The 8,262-nt window shown below is 33.4% G+C and overlaps 1 protein-coding gene across 15 annotated transcripts in view; it reads left to right on the top strand.

Annotated features, from left to right (window-relative positions):
- Window positions 1-8,262, top strand: part of LOC108977761 (rab11 family-interacting protein 3) — a 152,216-nt gene that overhangs the window by 79,890 nt on the left and 64,064 nt on the right. The window lies entirely within an intron of this gene.

Here is an 8,262-nt window from a genome sequence, read left to right as displayed (position 1 = left end):
TCATAATTCTAAAAATTTGTGCTAATAACCAGCGTTGCCGCTATTAAATAAAAAAAAAAAAAATAACTGCATTACCATTTAAAATATTTCTTTTAAATTTATTTAATTTCTCAAATACCGAATTCGTAACAAATATAATCCCCAAATAGGGGACTTTAAACTATATATAATCACAAAAACTTTATTAAAAATTACAAATAAGTTATAAAATTATTTTCTAATCCCAAATATCGGATTGAGAAATATTAAATTATTAGAATCCCAAATCCCTATAGATAAATCTGCCGCAGAATCTTTCTCTCGAAAAGTTGTAATCGGTTTTTGTCATCGTCCAGGCAGGAAATATTTCTCCTTGTCTTCGTTCAGAACCAGACCCATGTACTTCGCTTCCTTATCCCGTATGAAGAAATCAGCACTCATCAGCGTACGCCAGCACTTCTACACTTTTGTAGAAAGTTTTATCTTCTCTATTCAGGTCTGCAGCTGGAATTATTTTCTCCAGGAGTAGATTGTAGTAGTCGCACGATAGAGAGTTGTCTTGTCTGAAAGCATGTTTGGTATGGAACGGCTCGGAGAGGTCCTTCCCGGTCATGAAGAAACTTTTGGTATTGCTCAACGTCAGTTTATACAGCCGACTCAGGTCTTGTCCTGTCTATCGCACTTCTTGGACTGCGGTGATGTCAGCCTTTACTCTTACGAGGTTTTGTTCTTCTGTTTTGTTCTTTTCTTTGGGGGGTCTTTTTTACGTGACGGGCCTCAAACCTAGCGTATTAAAAGCAGATGTTTTTTTGAATCCCCCTCTCAAGTGAATGGCGCTCAGAAAACTGTCCTCATTTGTGTGAATTTCTATACATGGTTTCAAGTTTCAAGCTTATTTAGAGCTTCAAGCAAATGTTAAAAAGTCGCTCTCTTAAAGCTCAAGTTTTCAAATTCTGTATACAAATACTGTTCAAAAAAGGAGATTCCGTATGGAAGCAAGCTCCAAACTTTACATTTTGATGAACCGATCCTATCGATTCTTTGATGCCGCTCTTTGAAACATGGAAATATCTTTGAGAGATATTTTTCATCCTCGAAAGATGTCAGTAGTATTACCACAATAATTAAACCTAAGGTTACACATTCTGTTAAATATTGTTACTTTTTTCTGCAAACTTTAAACTCAAATCGAACTTTAAGCCTTAAACTTAGTAAGAACTTTAAGTAAATGGCAAAAAAGCCCCCTTAGAGCTCATATCTTGCAACCTGACTGATAATTGAAGCTATCAACATTGCGTACGCGGAAGTAAAACTTGAAACTATACACATTTTATTGACTTCACTACACGTACTACCAATCGATTGATCTCTTAAGTGCCTATTTTCCATATTGATATGCCAACGACCCTTCAATAAGTCCGCCGCCCTTTCACTCGCCCTGACACTCACGAGTTATTGACGGTAAAAGCTATCACATGTCTGCCTCATTAAATAATAAATTCCAGCAAGATTATACAATCATCAATCATACAAATACCAAAGGGAAGCAGCCACAACAACAACCTTAGCAGCAACGCATGGAGAAACTGTTTGTGTAATATTCAAAGCTGCCGCGGCACGACTTTTCGCGCTTTTCACATTTTCCATTTCACCTTGATGTAGCCCGAAGGCGCACAAAGCGCAGACAAACAACAAACGAACTGCGCGCTTAGCTCCGGTAAGCTGGCAACGTTGGCGGCCAACTGCAATGACCTTGAGGCAACACGAAGTGCTATCGCTAGCGCTTCCAATTACCCACCATTTCGGGCACTTAACTTTGGCTGGCCTTTTACAGCTTTTTATTGGTATTGGTGTTATTGCTGTTGCTCTTTATTGCGTTGCATCGCGAACTTTCTGGCTCGAAAATGGCCGTGGCGCATGCGCAGGTGAAATTCGCGATAAATTATTGCTTGTGTGCATGTGTAATATTGTGAAATTGTTGTAGTGCTTTTGTTGTTGTCAAACTCGTTAACGTCAATTGTTGCGGCGCATGTGAAACAGTTTGATATCGACGATCCATCGTTTCGTCGAGCATTTGATCGATTTATGCAATTTCTTGGCATTGCTGCTTGTGTTTATGTATGCATGTGTGTGTACGCAGTGCATTTTCCCTTTCATGCGGCATCCAAATATTGCTCATGGCGCCTTTATAGCTATTTTCTTTTCTATTTTACTTTTCATTTTGTTTTTTTTTTTTTTTTTTTTTTTTTTTTTTTTTTTTTTTTTTTTTTTTTTTCTTTTCTTTTTTTTTTTTTTTTTTTTTTTTTGCGGTATTCTTTCCAGCTATTGAAATTGTGTTGTTTCTGTGGTTTTTTTACGATTTGTTGTTATTGTTGTTGTTGCAAAATGCATTTCACAAACGTGGGAACTATGCAGCGGCGTATGCTTTCATGAAATAAATATAAAGCAGTAAAATCCGCTATGCACTCAACAGCTTCGAAAGCTCAATCACTTACTCATTTACTCAGCAAATCACTCATTGCTCTTGTTTTGAAGCTGCAACAGCAATAAACATTTTATTAAGGAAGTTGTTGTATAATCAGCTGTTAGCGGTGAAATTATGRCACCAACAACAACAAAAACTTTAAAAGTAATCATGATAGTAATAAAAGTATCATCTTCATTTAAGCTCGCTGGCCGGGTTTTCGTGCCAAAGTCATAAAAATGACGCAAATTAATTGTAAAATGTTATATAACGGTGTTTCTACTATATTTAACTTTTGGGGAGTTGGGATATGTTTAGATCGTCAAAAGAGAGTTAGCTGTTGACTAATTAGATATTTCTCTCGCTAGGAAATCACTTTCTTGACAATTAGGAGCTTTTTCAGTGTTTATACATAAATAACTTTTAGCTCAAAATCTGTTAGTAATCTAATTGTAAACCAATCAACTGGTTTAGGTTATGTTGGAATGCATATACTCCATAATACTATGAATAATTATAAGAAAAAATTACAAAAAAACGTTAACTTCGGTTGCAGCGAAGCTATAATAGCCTTCACAGTTGTATTTTTTATAGCACAAAAAGCTATAAGCTTCTTGGTTGAATTAAAAAGCTTCTCATAAAAGTTCTTCATTCCGAAGGTACCAGTTATATGGCAGCTATAAACTATAGTGGTCTGATCTGAACAATTTTTTGGGGATTGCATTATAGCTTTAAAGTCCATGTTATCCTGAAGATATCTCGTTAAATAAATAAGCTTTCCGTACAATCTTTTCTTTCCGATCGTTCAGTTTATATGACAGCTATATGCTATAGTAATCCAACCTGAGATCTTTGGAGTTTGCGTTATTGGATTAAACAATAATCCGTGCAAAATTGCTTGAAGCTTCTTCGTCAAATGAATTAGCTTTTCATAAAGCTTTTCATTCCGATCGTTATTTGCTTTTATTATTATTATAAATTATTACAAATTATATTATTTATATTATATTATTTTATTATTATATTAATATTATAATAACTTGATCTGAGATCTCCGGAGATTGCATTGTTGGATTAGATAATAATCGTGCAACATTTCTTGCAGCTTCGTCGTCAAATGAAAAGCTTTTCATTCAAGCTCTTCATTCCAATCGTTCCGTTCATTGGCAGCTACGTGCTATAGTGATGGAAGCTGTACAGAGTATCTAGTATGTTGAGCATATAAGCTTTTTCAAAAGCTCTTTGGCAATATTTACATAGGAAGGCACTGAAAAGTTGCCATGATCGTAGTCTCTGACAGAGGGATAACTTTTTACAGCATCCAAAAAGTAACTAATATGTGAAACGGAATAAATATATATACCAAACCACATCAAAGCTTAGAGTGGGTTTAAGTTAAACTAAGCTTAAAAGCTTCTGTGTTAAACAACCAAGAAAAGCTCAAAAGCCCAAACTTTTAAATGGTTTAACAAGCACTGAAAAACTCAAAAGCTCAGCGTTTTAAGAAAGCTTCAGCTTTGTTTTGATCTCGAAACTGGAATGAAGTCTTATAGATAAACAACCCGAAGTTAGAGCGACCGAAGTTAGGCTTTAAGTAAAAACTCTGCACTGAAAAACAACTTGGTTTACATTATTATTATGCAGCTGAAGAAAATGTTGTTGGAACTCACTTTCACGCGTCCCACACACAATTTTAATCTCACCTTTTAACTGGTAAAGCAAAGCCTAAGAATCAAATGCGCACACAATCTAAAGTTTTACGAATAGAATGATGATCTAAAATTAGGGCTATACAATAAAGCTCTCTGCTAGAGGTGTAGCCAAGCTTAATACTTTCCCAAGGGAGTTGGTGTTGCTAGGATGGTATTTGCTCGGTTTTGTATGTATTTAGGCACTACGTTCCTAGTAGCTTTACACAAATATATTTGAGTATCTGTTTCTTCATAACATTACCAAAGTCTTCCCAAATATTTTCTGTCATAACTTTCTCTCCACAGAACTTTCCAAAAAACTCAATTCCCTCAACTACAAAAAAAAAAAAAAAAAAAAAAAAAAAAAAAAAAAAATTGGGTTGCACGGCCTAGGTTAGCAAACTCGTAGTATGGATATTATTGGCTTCCAAAGTGTTATAATTTGTTTGTTAACTTCCTTAACTTCCAACCCACTTTGCCTATTCCAAACCCATATGTTGACTTTGGTTAGGCAACTCTAGTTTCTCTTTTTTTCATAAAAATATGACAAATAAGCAATCAAACCTCATCATACATTACTTACTGTTATTGTCAAACCATTACCAAATAAGCTAAGAAATTACAAAATCTGCTTAAACATAAATAACCTTACATATGAACTTCCTTCCTGCCAATTGTCGTCGCATTTCGCAATATTTCTTGAAAAGCTGCCTTCCACAGGCACGTCATGGAGTGCCGCTTCCTTTTCCATTCAATCAGCAAATTGCAGTACGCACTCAAAAAACTATGCAACTTCAAGCACTGCCACCAGCGCCTGGCTTGCATACTAAACAGCTGAGCAACAGAGTTGAGCGCTGCAGTTGGCAACGCCACACACACATGCGTTGAAATTCCAGCGACGGTTCTATGGCACAGCTGCCTATGCAGTGCTTGCGCCCTTTCATATCCATTCATATAAGGCGGAAAGGCAGACAGGCCGGGCAGATAGACAAATTGGACAACAACAACAACTATAATACTGCAACGCACGTCATGCACTGCTTACGCACGCACTTAAGCACACGATTTGCATGTCGGACACGCGTTGGAGGGAGCCAATGAGAGACAGAAGATTGAAGAGCAGGAAACGTGGAACGGAGGAGAGGCAAAATAAGTCGAATAAGAAGCAGAAGAAGAAAAATAAGAAATATAGCTCAGAAAACCGCTTCACTACTCTTTCATAAACAATTACTAAAAGTTGAATGCTCTGTGGAGTTTTTGTTTACTATTGTTGTTGTTTTGTATATTGCTGCACTTTACAACTATTTTTATAATTAATTTAAATCTATTTTCGCTTATATAAGGTCATACATATATTCATACATACATACATATGTATATAATTAAAATGCCATCAAATGCTTCAAAGCATTTCCCCCTTTTCTGCACTTACAACAACAAAAATGACAGTAAAATAATGCTTTTGCTTAAGCTTTTCCTTAGGAAGTCTCGCAGCAGGATGAGAAGTACAATTTTATTGAATATACAAACACATACATATATATACATACGTATGTATATATGTATATGCAGCCACACACACAAAACATATATGTACATATACACACTCATGCTTGTTAACTTACCTACAGTGGTACGTATAAATTGCGTTTTGTACAAGCTTTTGTAAGTTGGCGTTATTTACTTGAGCGGAAGCGCATAAGTTTGCCGGCTGCTTATTGTTTATGCCACCGGTGCACGTGCACTTGCATAGGCAGACAGTTAACGCCTTCCACGATAAACATTTTGCCGTTATTTTATGACGATTTATTAATCACTTAAGTACTTGCTTAAGCACATAATTTTAGCTCTTCATTAGCTGTTGACGGAATATTTGATTAGACTGAATGAAGCGCGTAAATGCTTAATTGAGTCATAAACAAGTTTTTTTTTTTCATTTTTAAACTTGTTTTGTAAAGCTTAACATGTTCTTCGATATATTATACAGAAAAAGCAAAATCCACATAATTCAAACTTTTCAAATTTCGGTTTTCTTCATAAGAAGTGCTTCATACATTGAATAACTCAAGTTTTAATTGCCTCAATTATCGCCTTATCTACTTTTTTATGAAAGAACCTTTTCTAATTTGAACACAAAATAGTAATTGTCAAGCATTAATTGTGCAGCAATTAACTAATTGACTCAATTTATTCCTTAATTGCCTTAACTAATAGATTTTTTAAAATTATAGTTATATGTGTTAGCTATACGCTGTCATAATTGACTCAATTAAGCTTTTAATTTCCTTAATTAGCCAACTCATTTTCTAATGTGTTCAAACTAGCTGTTGTATATTTAGAAAATTATAATAGTGTAATCTAAATTAAGTGACTGTGAAAAATTAGCCAATTGACTCAATTTAATTATTTTTGTCGAACTTCAGTTTTCTCTGTGTTCAGTGCTTCCTACATTCATTAACTCAATTTTTAATTGCCTCAATTAACCGTCGTCTTAACTTTTTTTTAAAATAAACCTTTTTCTACTTTGCCAAGCATTAATTGTGCAAAAATTAATTAATTGACTCAATTTATTGCTTAATGTCCTGCACTAATAGTTTGGTTTTCAAATGTCGTTATATGTATTAATTATACGCTACCATAATTGACTCAATTAAGTTTTTAATTTCCATAAATCGCCAACTCATGTACTACTTTATTCGGAATAGCAGTTTTAAATTTTTTTAAAATTATAATAGTGTCATCTAATCTGTAAATTTAGTGGGTGTGAAAAATTAACTATTTTAGGCAATTTACAAAAAAGAAAACATAATTAATTCAAGTACTAAAAAAATTACTTTGCTAGGGCTCGGTTATAGTATTCACTTAATATCCTCTCTGTGCTCAAAAATTCATTTAACACATGTCTTATTTGAGCACAATTGTAGTTTATATGCGGAACCCACTGACTCGATTAAGATCGAAATTTTCTCATTTAACCAACGAATTTTTTACTTTCTTATAAATGAGACTTCTCTATTTTTACCAATAATTAGTATTTTTCTTACACTAATTCTACCAGCTAAATTGTATGAGTGTGTATAACAGTTAACTAATTGACTCAATAAACAATTTAATTTCAACGAATTCATTTATCTCAACAAAGGTAAAAGGTTTGAGATTTAACTCAACTAGCCAAATCATCACCTAATTTGTACAGCCTAATTGTTTAATGTTTGCATTCAAAAATAATAATTGCGCAAGGTAAATTATGTGGGTGTGAACAATGCACAAATTTACTGAATTTACAACTCTTTTAAATCAATTTACTTGTCTGAGGGCAGTAATAATTTAAATTTATTGACTCAATTAAGGTTTAAATTGTCTCAATTAACCAACGATATTTCTATTTTCTTAAGAATGATGCTTTTCAATTTTCACCAAAAAATAATATTTGTCAAACACTAATTCTGCAAATCAAATTGAGTGAGTGTGAACAATGTACTAATTGACTAAATTTACTTATTAATTTTTACAACGAATTGATTTTCTTGAGTAAAGAATTTTTTACATTCCATGACTCGATTAAGCCCTTAAAGTCCTTAATAAACTTATTAGCCAAATATAACCTAATATGTTCAGCTTATTCGTTTTAACATTCTGGTATTTTTTATATAGGGATGAGAAGTAATTTCATTATGAGAATTAAAATATCTTTTTTTGGTACGTTACTATAAAGATTTCTACATATATAATATTGTAGTTATGATTAGGTTCAATATATAATCTAATCTTTACAACAGCTAACAACCCCCAATCTTTTCCTTATCGTTCTTGCTGAAGATATTAGATTGGCATGATCAGAGACAGATAAACAGCAATATTTTTAAACCAATATACTTGACAGTGAATTAAAGAAAAATTGCTTGACATGCGAACAAAGATAAAACCTGCTAAATTGACGAGAGGCGAAATGCCAATGTTTATTAAGCTTGTTATTTCGACTTTCTTATCGCTGTCGTAAAAACATATAATCAAGTTCCACTATTCGAATCAAATTCTAAATTTAGAAATATTGCATAACCGAATAAAATATGTTTTTTTCTAAACAATATCTTAAGCCAAATTAAGAATTAAGACTTTTTAAGTGTT

Source organism: Bactrocera latifrons, unplaced genomic scaffold (genome assembly GCF_001853355.1).
Source record: "Bactrocera latifrons isolate USDA-ARS-PBARC rearing strain unplaced genomic scaffold, ASM185335v1 scaffold_95, whole genome shotgun sequence".
Taxonomy (NCBI): Eukaryota; Metazoa; Arthropoda; class Insecta; order Diptera; family Tephritidae; genus Bactrocera; species Bactrocera latifrons.
The sequence above is the reverse complement of the archived record's forward strand: the minus strand, read 5'-3'. Positions and strand labels throughout refer to the sequence as shown.